The 14,350-nt window shown below is 41.0% G+C and overlaps 1 protein-coding gene across 2 annotated transcripts in view; it reads right to left on the bottom strand.

Annotated features, from left to right (window-relative positions):
- The window catches only part of jade2 (jade family PHD finger 2), a 235,932-nt gene that overhangs the window by 161,649 nt on the left and 59,933 nt on the right, over positions 1–14,350 (bottom strand). The window lies entirely within an intron of this gene.

Below are 14,350 nucleotides of genomic sequence, written 5' to 3'. Positions count from 1 at the left end.
CCTGTGTCTTTCAGCAAAAACAAATCTTATAAATCTTTATATTGATATGAGTTTACAAATCTAAATATTATACAGCACCTCAAAGTAGACTGTATTTAACACTTACTATTGACTCTCTTGCACAATTCTTGAATATATCATTTTTAGCACAGTGTTGAGAGAGACAAAGTCAGGGTAGAAAAAAGGTTAGAACACAGAGCAAAAGCCCCAGCTGGGAATGAAACTGTAGACCAGTTTGGTCACAGCATGTGCAACCATTAGGCCCACAGAAAACCCCACAATAACAACACATTTTTAAACTACCCAGTTCATCTGAAAGCTGGTCCTACGAATAATATCTTCAACAGCTCTTGGGTTTTACTTAAACAGAAAGCCAGCATGTAACTCCAAAACTGCAACTAATGCACAGGAAAACAATGCTCGTGGCCAGAGATAACCTGTGACACAAAAAAAACCCCAAAAACATGGAAGCCTGGTGCGGTTCCAAAGGCAGACCGTTTTCACAATGACTGATGCCATGTTATGCAATCTATTTTCCCTCAGTAGCCTCCAGTCAGTCAAGCCCCGTCTCAGGGCCTAAGTGATCCTCAATGATCCTCACAGCCTGTAGGCTCAGACTGCTCATGATAAAGCCGTTACTTACAACAACAAAATGTCAGGCTTGTGTTTGACTTCCCAGCTCAGATTTACCATAAATCTCTTGCGGCCTCAAAATTATGCATCTTTTGCATTTCTTTTGCTGACGGCTGCCTGACACTAAACACTGGTGTAACATTTGATCAGGCAACACAACACTGAGAACAGATGTGCAACGGCACTGAGATGCATTTGTCTAGTAAAGTATAAATCCCAGATTTTGTTGCACTTAATGTCTTTGGCTCTCTTGGGTACTCGGTCATAGACTCTGGAGTCCTTTTAAAGTTTTACTGGATGACAGGGACGGGATTTGCTGCTCTAGTATTCCAGCAGCGCACCACACAGTCGGTGCTTCTTCCCTCTGCAATTAAAAATAATTGCAGTGCATTACGTTTTAGTGCAAATACAAACTTGAAGGTGAACCATATGTGACACCATCAACTGATGTTACTTCAGATGACACAGAGAGGGAAGGGACGTGTCATTTCACTACAACCGTGCATCCTAGCATCTCTCACTCAGCGGGTTTCGTGTATTTTAAGCGTCTCCTGGTTTCTCTCATCTTTTCATTCAGCCTCTTTCTCACATCTTGAATGGGACAGACTGAGATGTAAGGAATGGTTGCAAGCAAGGGGAATAAAACATTTTGAAACACACGGACAGATGAAAGAAGAAGTAAAAGGTAAGGAGGAAGAAGCAAGTGGAACACTGATAAACTCAAGTGGTGGTAAATTATTGATATTAACCAATATGAAATCATTAAAAGTACAATTCTTGGGAGGATTTTACAAAAACAAACTAGGTGTGCCTGAGTGTGATGCGGCATTTGAGGACACGAGGGAGTGGATGCATTCAAGCAGACACGATCGTTCTTGCACATAATGCGAACGCACACACATAAATTCTCCGTCTGCTTTACCAGGGACCTGAAGCAGCGATATTATCAGTCATATAGTCAAGGACATCAGTCAAGAACACACAGGCATAAACACACAAAGCCACACACACACATTAAAAAAAAACAAAAAACAAGCAACACTCCCTCGCAGTGGTGCCAAATCAACCGTATGACTTCACTCTGCATTTTATCATTACTTTCTAAGCCTCCTTATCCCTGCTATATTAGCTCCTCTTCTCCATCTGTCTCTCTATTAACCTCCCCATCTCCCTCCCCTCCCTCCATCCCTCCTTCCTCTCCATCTCTCCATCCCCAATGTGTGTTTTTATCTTCTCTATTTTGACCTAAGAGACACGATGAAGAAAAACAGACTTGTAAGACGAAAAATGGAGTTAAAAGAGAGATAACAGAAGCAAAACTGGGTGGAGATAAAAATGAGCAAGAAAGCGACGGATGGAGATGGAGTTTAAGTCTCCCAGTGGACCACGAGAAAGCCCGCAGATGAATTCATTCGCTTGTACAATGTGAATGGAATTTTTACTTTAAGACGTAGCAGTCACCTCCTGCATCTGCAATGTGGCTATCCAATGTTGACCATCCTCTAAATGCCAGTCTAACAAAACCAAGGGTGCCCACTTCTGCTCATCCACTGCTCTGTTTTGAGGACAGTGAGGCCCACTATGACTTCACCTGCCCATGATCTCCTCTGCGTGCTCTGCAAGCGGCCACGCTCAGCAACCTTCCAACTGCAGCCATGCAAGAGCCTGCAGAAGATTGCCAGTTTGCCATAACCACTACTGACCAGCAGTTTACTTTACAAAAGCAACAACGGCAGCGCAAAGTGCTGACTCTGCTGACAAAGATAACAATAGAAGCCACTCTTCTTTGGACCTGGACTTGAAAAGGGACAGCTAAACTGGACTTCAAGGCTTTTTTAGCTTGGATCTGATCTACAATAACCTCCTCTAGCAACATCCAAAAAGTCTGGTAACAAACCACCAAGGCACAGCATAGCTTCCCATAGCACATGGTTAACAATATGGACACTTAATATAAAATGTTTGTTTTTTTTATATAGCGCATTTTGAAACAACAGATGTCGAAAGAAAATAAAAAAAGCAAAAACTGGTAGCTCTTTAGAGTTTATTTAAAATTCTCAATTGTTGAGCAGGTTCTTTTGTCGGAAGGAAGAGTTTTCCAGAGCCTGGGGCCAATAACAGCAAAGGCCCAGCTGCCTGGGCGAGAGGAGGGCACTGAGAGAAGTTGTTGGGATGATGGACTCATTGACCTGGAGGCAAAATACTGAGTTTAAGATCTGCAATGCACTGTGGAGATAATCCATGGAGGACTCTATAAAAAAAATAATAATACAACTTTAAAGTCTATTCTAAACTTCACTGGTAGCCAGTGCAGCTGTGTGAAAACAGGAGTGATGTGCTCTCTTTTCTTTGCACCGGTTAAGCGCTGAGCAGCTGCAGTTTGAACCATCTCCAATCAAGGTGGAAACTGTCAATCCTACACACAGGGAGCTGCAGCAGTCAAGCCAAGAGGTGCCAAGTCGTCGATAACTGTTTCTACATCACTGGCTTTGACTTAGTGATGATTCTCCGCTGATAAAATAATAATAATAATAATACATTTTATTTAAATAGCGCCTTTCAAAGCACCCAAGGACACTGTACAACAGATAAAAACTGGAAATATACACAATAATAAAAATAGAAGATAAAAGTTAAAGCATACAGAAATTTAAGGATAGGCAATTTTAAACAGATGAGTTTTGAGGGTGGACTTAAAAAGAGAGAATGAACTAATATTTCTGAGGTCCGGGGGTAGGGAATTCCAAAGTCGAGGGGCAGAGCAGCTAAAAGCCCTCCCTCCCATTGTAATCAGACGAGCAGAGGGAACAGAGAGAGAAAGAGAAGATGAAGATCTGAGGCAGCGGGATGGGAGCTTCATCTGTAATAAGTCAGAGAGGTACGGTGGAGAGAGAGAATGAATAGCCTTGAATGTATACAGAATTATTTTAAAATGGATGCGAAGTTTAACCGGGAGCCAGTGAAGTTGCTTCAGGATTGGGGAGATGTGGTGGGTAGAAGAAGTCCTAGTAATAATACGGGCAGCAGAGTTCTGGACACGTTGGAGCTTGTTGATAGATTTTTGTGTAAGGCCAAATAATAATGAGCTGACCTTCACAACATTCCTGGTTTGATTGTTAAAAGTCAAGGAGCTACCCATAAAAAACACCAAGATTTTTAACAGTAAATTGGACGCGGCTGGATAAAAGACCAATATCGATGCCTCGGTGAGAATGTTTGTAGAGCTTGAAAGGGTCATTCAGTGAAAGCACTTTTTTTTGCCATCCAGGATTTCAGATGACTCAAACAGTCAAAGGGACTCTTTGTGGAGTGGTCACCATCTGGTGCGACAGGTAGATGAACATTTCATTTCTGTTCATCCATTCAAACGTGATCACTGTAATGGTTTGATTCTAGTTATCCTGTACACAGAAAAGACAGCTTGCATGCCAACTAATGATCTTCCTTATTAACCTACCACCATTATTCCCTATGATCATACTTTCATACATTCAATTAGCTTAAGCATCACAAGACAAAGTCAAAACTCCCCAGGCATCCTCTTCCTCTCTGGCCCAGCACATGTGGGACGGAACAAAGAGACACATAATCTGACGACACACATCCACCAGTGTGCACAGACACACAAGCTTTTTTAACACCTACATTAATGCCGGTGCTGCCTGTATGAGGCATGGCTGTATTAACAGCCAGTCATAACCCGTACACTGATATTAAAAACACTTGTGCCAGCTGTTCAGTGTGCAGCATTATTATCAAGGCTCAGTTTCAGTGAACAGCAATAAAAACTGTAACCTTAAAGTAGCTCACTCTGTACCTGGACTGGCAGTATAACTGTGTGGGGAAGCCTCTCTTTACTATCTCTGAGGTGCAACACATCAAAATCCCTGAAAAAAACAATAAAACAATCTAAACCCGCCAGAGTCTCCCAATTTAATCAGGAGTCATCTTATCAAAATCCGATCAAAGGATAAGTAAATAAGAAGACTACAGATCTACTTTGAGGCTGTACTCAGGCACGGTAGTGCTTGGAGCTAAGTGAGTGATCACTGTGACATGTTTACCACCTTAGGTTTTCATCTCAGAGTGCTAACATTTGTTAAGTAGCAGTAACTACAGTTCACTAAATGAAGTGCAGCTAAGGGTGACTGGATTCCCATTAGTTCTTCAGCAATTCGGTCAATTTCCAGAGTTATTATGAATTTCAGTTTTCACTTAATGATGGAAAATGCAAGATTACTCAAATTCATCCCTAGGAGAGCGCAAATTTGTTTATTTTCATTTCAATGCACACACATCCATAGTCGTCGAGGTATTTTCACTCACAAGCTAGCAATTTCTGGAGTTTGTCAGGAATCACGCTATTAGGGTTTAGCATCACCAAATCCTGACTTTCTCCACAACATTTTGTGACATATATCAGTAATAGAGGACAGCGTGTAGGAAGAGGACAGAGGGAGAAGAGGAAGAGCAAAAATTATGTTATGTGAAGAGAGGACAGGGCCAAGCAGTGAGAGGGAGAGAAACAGAGAAAAGGAAGTGAAATTAATTTCAGTCAGTGGAAAGAGAGACGAAAGACAGGGATGAGGTCTGTGTGTGTGTGTGTGTGTGTGTGTGTGTGTGTGTGTGTGTGTGTGTGTGTGTGTGTGTGTGTGTGTGTGCGTGTGCGTGCGTGCGTGCGTGCGTGCGTGCGTGTGAGTGTGTGAGAGAGAGAGAGAGAAAGTGCAGTATATTAAAAGGCCATATGTAAAAAGCAGCATCCTTGCTTCTACTGCTTGGCTGCTTCTGCCGTCTGCCAGCCAGCACAAATAAATAATGCAATGGAGCAAGGATGTTTGCGCCTGTGCGCATGTGTGCGTGCAAGTTCAAACTGTACTGTAACTGTGTGTTCGTCTGTGTGTGGGTAAGTGTGTGTTGACAGTGAGTCAAGGCCATCATGAATCTTGTCTTCCCCTTCAGCAATACCAGAGGAGGAAAGATAGAGACTAAGGGCAATCCACTCCTCCTTAATCTTTCTCTTTTTACTTCTTCCATCATTTCTTTTGCTCTGTTTTCATGCTCCTCATCAGCTGAAGAACATGGTAGTGGAAAAGAAAGAGGATGACAAATAGATGAAAAAAGAGCGGGGGGTTGGGGGGGGGTAATAAAAATGCATGGTTGGGAAAAAAAAAGGGGGAAATAATAGAGAGCCAAATAAAAGGACTGAGATACAAAGGGAAGAGAGGATAACCAAGAAAAGAGGGGAAAGTTAGGGATGAAAAGAGAAGAAGCCAGAGGTAAGGAGAGGAGACAGGAGGGGAAAAGAGGAGAGGAGAGGATCAGTTTTATTACTGTGTGTTTGTACAGGAATGACTTCGGCTAATTAATGTCTAGGAAACACTATTACAAGCTCCCGCAGTTTTATGTTCTACCTCGCGTCTCTCTCTCTCTCTCTGCCTCTCCAGCTCAACACCATCCTGCTCTTCCTCTATTCCACTGCCCACCCTCTTCATCTTTTTACGCTTTCTCTGACAGACAGTTGGGAGTCGCCCGTACTCAGTGACGGATGACAGTCAGATAGATGGAAGAGGAGAGCGATAAGAAGATGAGAGGTCCCAGGAGACGGGCTGTAAAAGTCAAGCAGGTAGAGGGGCAGGAAAGCAGTCCCTGCTTCCAAACTGTCTGCCAATTTTTTTTTATTTTTTTACACAAAATATAACATATGAGTTGGGGGGGGGGGGGGTGGGGGGGTGTTCTCCTCCCTTTAGCTTTCACAGAGCAACAAAACAAATCCAGCAGAAAAATGGAAAAACAGAGACCTTCGAGCACTGATTAGATTTGAGTAACTAGTTTATCCTTTACAGAGTCAGTTAGTGCCGGCTGTATTTCATGCAAAGACCAAAACAAAGAAATCCATTTGGCTGCATTGTAACTGAGCAACTAATGAAGAGTTATGTACAGGAGTGACAGTACCAATGTCAAATCTCTGGCTGCTTTTGGAAGAGAGAGCCTGTTGTGCAATGAGCCTGAAGCAGCAATGGAAACTCTGTCAGTAATTACTCAAAAAGTGCATTTCTTTTTCCATTTATCACATGATTTATTTATTGCTGGAGAGATTTTCCACATCCATCAACCATAATAACTTTGTTCTGAGGAGAGCATGTGATTGAATTTTGCCATTTCCACTCAGCTTTCCAAATTTGATAAATCACAATTCGCAAATGAAAATACTGAGTGCAAGCCCAACTTCTACAAAAGGAGGAATGCTAAAGTAGATTTCCAATAGGAAGAAAATCCCCTTTAGAAGGTAATTAATATACGTCTTCATAGTAATCCTGCTGTTAGTGGTCATTTCAGTCAGTTGCTCATCAAATTTGTTGACATTTTCCTCGATGTTTCTGCTGCAACAAAGTATGAGCTTAATTCAGCCTTTTTAAACTTTTCTATTACGCAACACTCATTTTTGTACAGCTGCAGTGCATCTGAAAAGTTATGTCATTCATTTAAACCATCCGGTTATATTATTTCTGTCTGTAGTGTCCTTTTCTCTAGATTTTCCCCAAATGTAAAAGGCGGTCATGTTGCAAAGACCACACCGGAGTTCGGCAAAGTCTGCCAAAATACCAAATAGTAATGGCTACAGTGAAACATAATGATTGAAGAAGACATCAGGGAAGGAGTTTAGAAGTGTGTTCAGAGTATTGTAGGATACTCCTACCTTTACATTTTATTTGATTCCTTTTTGTTGCCAGACTTAAGTGTAATCACATTAGGACTGGGCAGTTAATCAAAAACAAAACTGACATTCAAAACCTCTAATTGCCCATGTCATTTATCTCCTTTTTTTTGTTTTGTTTTCATGTTCCAGTAATACTCCCCTGGTATGAACTGTGTCTTTGAAAACACACAAAATGTGTGTAGACTTGTGAATCTGCAACATGGCAACGTCACGGAGGAAAACTCAAACTTCGTAAGTTGAGCAGCTTGTGCCAAATAGAAATGCCGTATCCGTTATTTGAACATTTTTGGCTTCAGCAAACAGACGTCAAGCAAAAAGAAGAAAACGTTGCGAAAAATTGTTTCAGCAATTGAATTTTTTCAATTGAACTGAATTTATTTAGTGCTATCACGACAATGACAAGTTGCATCGAGGGGTTTTATATTGTAAGGTAAAGGTAATACAGAAACAAACAGCTTTCAGGATGCACTTGGTGACAGTGGGAAGGAAAAACGCTCTTTTAACAGGAAGAAACCTCCAACAGAACCAGGCTCAGGGAGGAGCAGCCATGTGCCGTGACTGGTTGAAGGTAATACCACCAATCTGTTACAACACACGCTGTCTCCATCTTGAATAACAAGATTTCTCTTCTGCAAGGTTTCCACAGTTACCCCTTTGCACCACTGTCTGTTTTTAAAGCCTCTTTCTTTTTGTTTACACAATCAGCCTTCATTTACTCCCATATTCTGCACATGTTAAAAGGCAGAACATTTAAACTTTTAAATTTAAAACAATAAAAGCCATTGCATTGCGCTAATACTGTTTGCACAATAACGATAATTTAAAGCAAAACTGTTGATTTAAACTCTTCTATTATCGGTTAAGTTTGCATCACAATCTAATCAGACAGTGCGGCATGATCAATGGTCTCTCCATAAAACTGATTAGATTCAGCTGCTCGGTTAAGGCTCCACAAAACCTCAAGTTCAGCATTACTGTGAGGTGAGTAGTAACACACACACACACACTCACACACATTCCTCTGTCCAATCAGTCAGTAGGTCAGTGTGCTGTGATGAGTTATGGGCTGTTAGCATGCAGGGGTCTCATTAAGTCCAATCTAGGTCTGAACTGATGACATTACCAGGGGATGTGAAGTGTGTGTGTGTGTGTGTGTGTGTGTGTGTGTGTGTGTGTGTGTGTGTGTGTGTGTGTGTACACGACGGTAAAAAGTCTGACAGCCTCAGAATTTTTTCCCTATTAAAGAATTCCTGTTTATCGAGCCACACCGCTACCAACACTGTAACTGCTATATTAATAGAGACTAAACCATACTGACATTTAACATTTTTCATTTGCATCGCGTCACATTATGCATACATTATTTTACAGGCTTTTGTGAAGCGACTGTTTACGAAGCACCCTTAGCAACAGTGACATGTAAACAGCAACATTGGTAGCTCACCTTTTCTAACATTATTAGCCTATAAAGCACTTTTGCTTGTCGTGAATCATAAGAGAGGTCTTGCTCTCTCTCTGCAGCACCCAAAGAGCGAGATCGTGCTTTTAGTAATAAGTTTGGAAAGAGCTAAATGTCCTAAAGTCGGACTATCCTTCACAAGGCAAAGCTGCCACTGCCTGTTACTACAACAATTACAACAAGCCTTGTGCAGTACAGAAAAAAAATGTGCCTTTCTCAATCACTGTCACGGGCATGTTTTAACCTACAAGTGACCGTGCCACTTTAGTCACCTGAAGCTGTAATAGTGTATTATACTCATGTTCAGAACAGAAAAGGTTTATGACAGCTGCTGCTAACACTATGATGCTGCGTTTACAGCTATTATCACCATTACCTCGTTCCACTTTAGCCAAGACTATTACGGTTGATGCGTCTAATTCTACTCTCCAGTCCAAAATATGACGATCACCGTGAGCGCTGCTACTACACTTGTTGCTTCAGCTGCTGCGAATAGAACCAAACTTATGTGAGCCACCACTACCTCGAGCGGTAACAACTACCGAATCAATAATCAAATGATTAAGTCAGGTTTTAAGCTAAAAAAGAAAGTAATCCAAACCTTACTTTACGCTTCGATGAGAATTTACAACTTCTTTTTTCCAGTGTTTGGCTATTTGATGAGATTATCTTGAGTTGGGAAAGATTGAGAGAAATCGTTAACCAGATTATTTGATAATGAAACTGGGGATAATACTAATTTTTTAAAAAGAAATGTGTTTTTCAGGAACAGTGTCAACTATGAGCTTAAGGCAGCTCTGATTCAGCTCGTCTATGTGTCGTAAGTCTACCTGTCAGTCTCATTTCGCGGCCGGGCTTAAATCTCTGACCATCTGCGGAGAAGTGATAGATTAACGCTGCCTGCTTCCTTCTGAGCGCAACAGAACAGAAACCACATAGTGTGGCCGTTGAAAGCGGACATTTCACTCCAGGAAACGTGCGCTCGGAGAGGCAGATAGGGATACACACAAAAAATTTTCTGGTTAACACCAAAACTCCTGTAAATAAAGGACCAACACACACCAATTCGCAGCAGCCGAACATAGCTGAACACACCCCCTCGCAGATGAGGAAACACAGGCGTAAACACAGGCGAGCATATGGGTCATAGAAAAATGCATTTAGGCACTGCAGTGACACACACACACACACACACACACACACACAGTACACCTCGTTATTATGTTTCTGCGGAGCCAGTTTCCTTGAAGCACAGCGACAAAGTGCTTTAAGTGCTGTTAAAGGCCAGCTGACATAACACAGCATCATTTGACTCGCTGGTTATCTTGAAAAACAATCATCCTTGTTCATGTGTGACTTTGAAAGGGATGAGAGCACTGACAGATAGAGAAAGAGGATGGTATGCCCTTCATCCCTCATGTTATTATTAGACTGCTCAAGTCTGGCATGGCCTTCTTACAGTGAAAATACAGATGGATTTATCTAATAGTGATAAGCCTGTGAATACGGATGAGACTGTTTATTCTAAGAAAGGGCATTTAAACTAAGTATTTGTGTATTATCACAGGCTCAGATGACGCTTTGGATGACGCACATGCCAAAGTGAGAATTCTCCAATGCTAGACCCTTCAATAAAAACACAATGCAAGCAGGCATTAACAACAAAGTATGTTTTTGTCTTAATAGACGAGCCAGTCTGTGATTGTGCAGCACAGCACCTGCTAGCTCTGCTCATTTTAGGCCACGGTTTAAAAATTCTGGCTGAAATAGGTACAAAAAAGTTCCTAAAATGATTGGATTTTCATTGGTGAACCTATCTGCCTGATGATAACAGCACAGAGTACAGAGGAGGCGATGGATCACTCTTTCCCTGTGCGAGTATGCGCTTGTTACAAAGACAGTGAAGATTAAAGTGATCTAGATTGTAAGGTAAATGTAATACAGAAACAATCCCAGCAATCAACTGCTTTGAGGAAGCTCTTGGTGACACTGGGAAGGAAAAACGCCCTTTTAACAGGAAGAAACTGGTGTTTTTATCGATACCTGATTAGACTCTCTGAAGCAGCTGCTACAACAACAGCAACAATATCATTTAATGTCTCCAAAGTGATTCCAAACTGAATCTAGAATTTTAAAAAGAGCATTGCTGGGTCAAGAGTAAACCTTGGCCACGTGTTGTTGAAGTACGCTCGCTGTTGAAGCCAAGAGACTTAAAGCACTCACCAAGTTTGCACTCATCCATTCTTATCTTTTCTCCTTGAGAACAAGTCAATCAAATGTGTGACTGTGTGATAAAGCCACTGAATTAAATAATAAATCACTAAATTATGACTTAATAAAAGAAAAATATAATAATACTGATGATAATAGGGGGATGAGAGTGGAGAGAAGTACAAAAAATGCAACTTTTTGGATTAAATTAATAAATTTATGAGGAAAAATGGCAAATTGAGAAGAAAAATGCAAATTTATTGGGGGAAAATTGATTTATGTGAAAAACTTTCAAAATTAGGAGACAAAAATCTGCAAAACTTTGAAGTCATAAATTTATAAGAAAAAAACTGAACAGATATGAGGAAAAAATGCAAATGTATGAAAAAAGGTGGCAAATCTAAGAAAGATTTGAGCTTTATGTGAAAACAGTGGGAAATTTAGAAGAAAGAATTTGCAAATTTGCACACGAGAAACTCTGAAAAGGAGTTTGGGGGTTTTTTGGTTTAGTAAAGAAGCAATACTGTTTCATTTTTGAGGTTATTTGAACTCCTGGAATCAAAACCTGTTATTAGAAGACCAATAACACCTCATTTAAATATAAAATATTAAGGCAGTCAGGCAACTATAAGATCGTTTTCACCAAAACAACTTGCTCTCCGTCCTCCGCCATGATGGTCTCTATGTGCGGCTGGTTGTAACACGAGTGTGCAAAGACCATCTTTAAAGTGCAACACCAAAAAAATGATAACCGTGAAAGTCTTGACTTTATCAGACCGTACAGCTCAAATTTGTGCCATGTCACTCTCTGGAGTGAGAAGGTGCACATCTACATAGAACTGAAGACAAGAGAATAAAATAAGAGTTTCTTTTCAAATAAAGAAAAGGGAAAAAAAGTTGTTTTTCTCCTCTGGGCATCATGGCTACCTGGTTCTCCACAGTGCGTCACAGCAGATGTCGACTAACAGAGAGAGAAGGATAATTTTAGCAGCCACATCACAGCGAGGGCTCTAATGATTGGCTGCCTGGAAGGTCCACAGGACTCAAGAAGTGTGTGCATGCGTGTGTGTGCTGAGTGGGTGATTAAGAGTGAGAAAACGACAGAGAAGGAGAGAAAGGGGTTGATGAGAGAGTAGCAGAACGAAGGAGAGGAGAGAGCGTGTGCATGTGTGCGTATGTGTGTGTGTGTGTGACAGAGAAAGCGATCAGTGCATTAGTGGAGTGACTCAGTGATTTCAGGCTGATCCACAGACTCAAACACAGTCTCTAGGATGCATCAAGATAGGACTGCATCTCAGTGCCAGCAATGTGTATTGAATTCAGCAAATTAGAGCCTATATCTTTAAGACGATGTGACCTCCAGCTTGCAATGGGGCGGCTAGAGTGTGAAGTGGCAGGGATGACATTTAACACCTCCAACTCTGGGCTCTCAGTCAGTTCTCAGCTAGAAAAGTTTGTATTTCCTGCTCTGTGTTGGGGATGAATTGCATCCTCAAGTGGAGAAGCACACATTGGGGGTCTGCAATGATGAGGAACGATGTAGTGGTCTGCAGTGGTAAAGAGAGCACTAATCCCACAGGCAAAGTGGTCGATTTTCTGGCCAATCTATGTCCTTGCCCTCACCTGTGGCCACGAGCGACAGGAAGTGGAGTGTCTGGGCTCCACTGGAGCTCAGTTATTTGGAAGCAGCTCAAAGTAGAGCTGCTGCTCGTCCAAACCAAAAGAAGACGAGTGGGTTGGAGTTGGGTTGCAGATGGGTTATAGATGCCTCCTGAATGAGGCACGTTAAACCAAGTAGAGGCCCCATAACAGAACCAGTACTAGTACTTGTAACAAAGACACAGAGATATTCAGAGGTGTGGACTCGAGTCACATGACTTGGACTCGAGTCAGACTCGAGTCATTAATTTTATGACTTTAGACTTGACTTGAAAAAATGTTCTAAGACTTGTGACTTGACTTGGACTTTTACACCAATGACTTGGGACTTGAATTGGACTTGAACCGGTTTACTTGAAAAGACTTGATATTTTACCCCAAATATAAAATTTAACATGCATATTATATAGAGATTGAAAATGTGACGTCATTCACGGGTAGAACCGCAAAGGATTCTGGGAACTCGTGGCAAGTGGTACTAGCGCACGCAGGCTTTCAATTAAAATCAGTTATACAGCGATAAAAAGAAACACAAAAATGTCAAGAAGCTGTTGTATTATTAACTGCAATGACGCATGACAGCCACGGGAAGCCGACGGGTAAAGAGATCGGTTGTTATCGGATTACGTCGTTGAAGAGAAATTGTTCGCGCCATGTTTCCGAAGTAACAAAGACGCGACGGATGGCCTGGATTGCAGCCATTCAAAGACCAAATATAACGTCCCAGAACACTCCAGCTCACAGGTTAGTCTGCTCCAAGCATTTACACGAAGGTCAGTGTTTTTTAGTAGTTAATACGTCATTTTCATGACATAATTAGTGATATAGGTTACAAGCAAGTCTGGCGCTGAACAGAAATTGTCGCGCTATGCTCCTTTATTTATTGTGCATAAATAGTAAATTGTCCTGACACAATATTGCGTTTCGCTTCTGTTATTATGGTACATTGACAAAAACATATACTTTTATTCACAGGATAAAACAGGTTTTTTGTATCACTAATTGCCCAGTACGATTACAGCATACAGTATTATTGTCACTGCTACATTTCTGTGATGCTACCAGAAATTATTTCCACTACTAATTAATTACCGTTGAGCTCAAAGGTCCTATTAATAAACTGTTAACGAATGTGTATTTATGACGACAATTTGTGAGACTGGTAAACTTATGATACGTACGATGGTCTTTCGTTCTACACGGTGCATTTCAAGGTCCTGTACCCATCCGTCGGTAAACTGTACCTGGGCTTGTTGCAGTGACCTGAAGTTACTAAACTTCATGAGTGTATGCACTCACTCCAAGAACCGTATGATTATAAATATGCATATAAATATGCTAAGATGAGATAGCTGACTTCATCTAACTAGCAAATGTTGTCCAGGCTACGTTGGTGATACAGTTTTTTTTAATGTGTATGATATTTTTGTCATGCGATTTTAAAGCCGGTCCTACAACCGCATCCAAGAATAACATGCAGCTTATCTCAGAACTGTCGGTGAAAATTATTCTTGGAGCTAGGTTTAATTGAGCTGCATTTTAAAGAGGTGCAATTTCACAATTTGTGTATATTTTCTAAGTTCACTATTTTGTCATGTGTTGAGAAAAACACAGATTTTAAAATTACATGGTCTAATATTTACATTTAGCATATAACTGCAACATTATTT

This window comes from Astatotilapia calliptera, chromosome 10 (genome assembly GCF_900246225.1).
Source record: "Astatotilapia calliptera chromosome 10, fAstCal1.2, whole genome shotgun sequence".
Taxonomy (NCBI): domain Eukaryota; kingdom Metazoa; phylum Chordata; class Actinopteri; order Cichliformes; family Cichlidae; genus Astatotilapia; species Astatotilapia calliptera.
The sequence above is the reverse complement of the archived record's forward strand: the minus strand, read 5'-3'. Positions and strand labels throughout refer to the sequence as shown.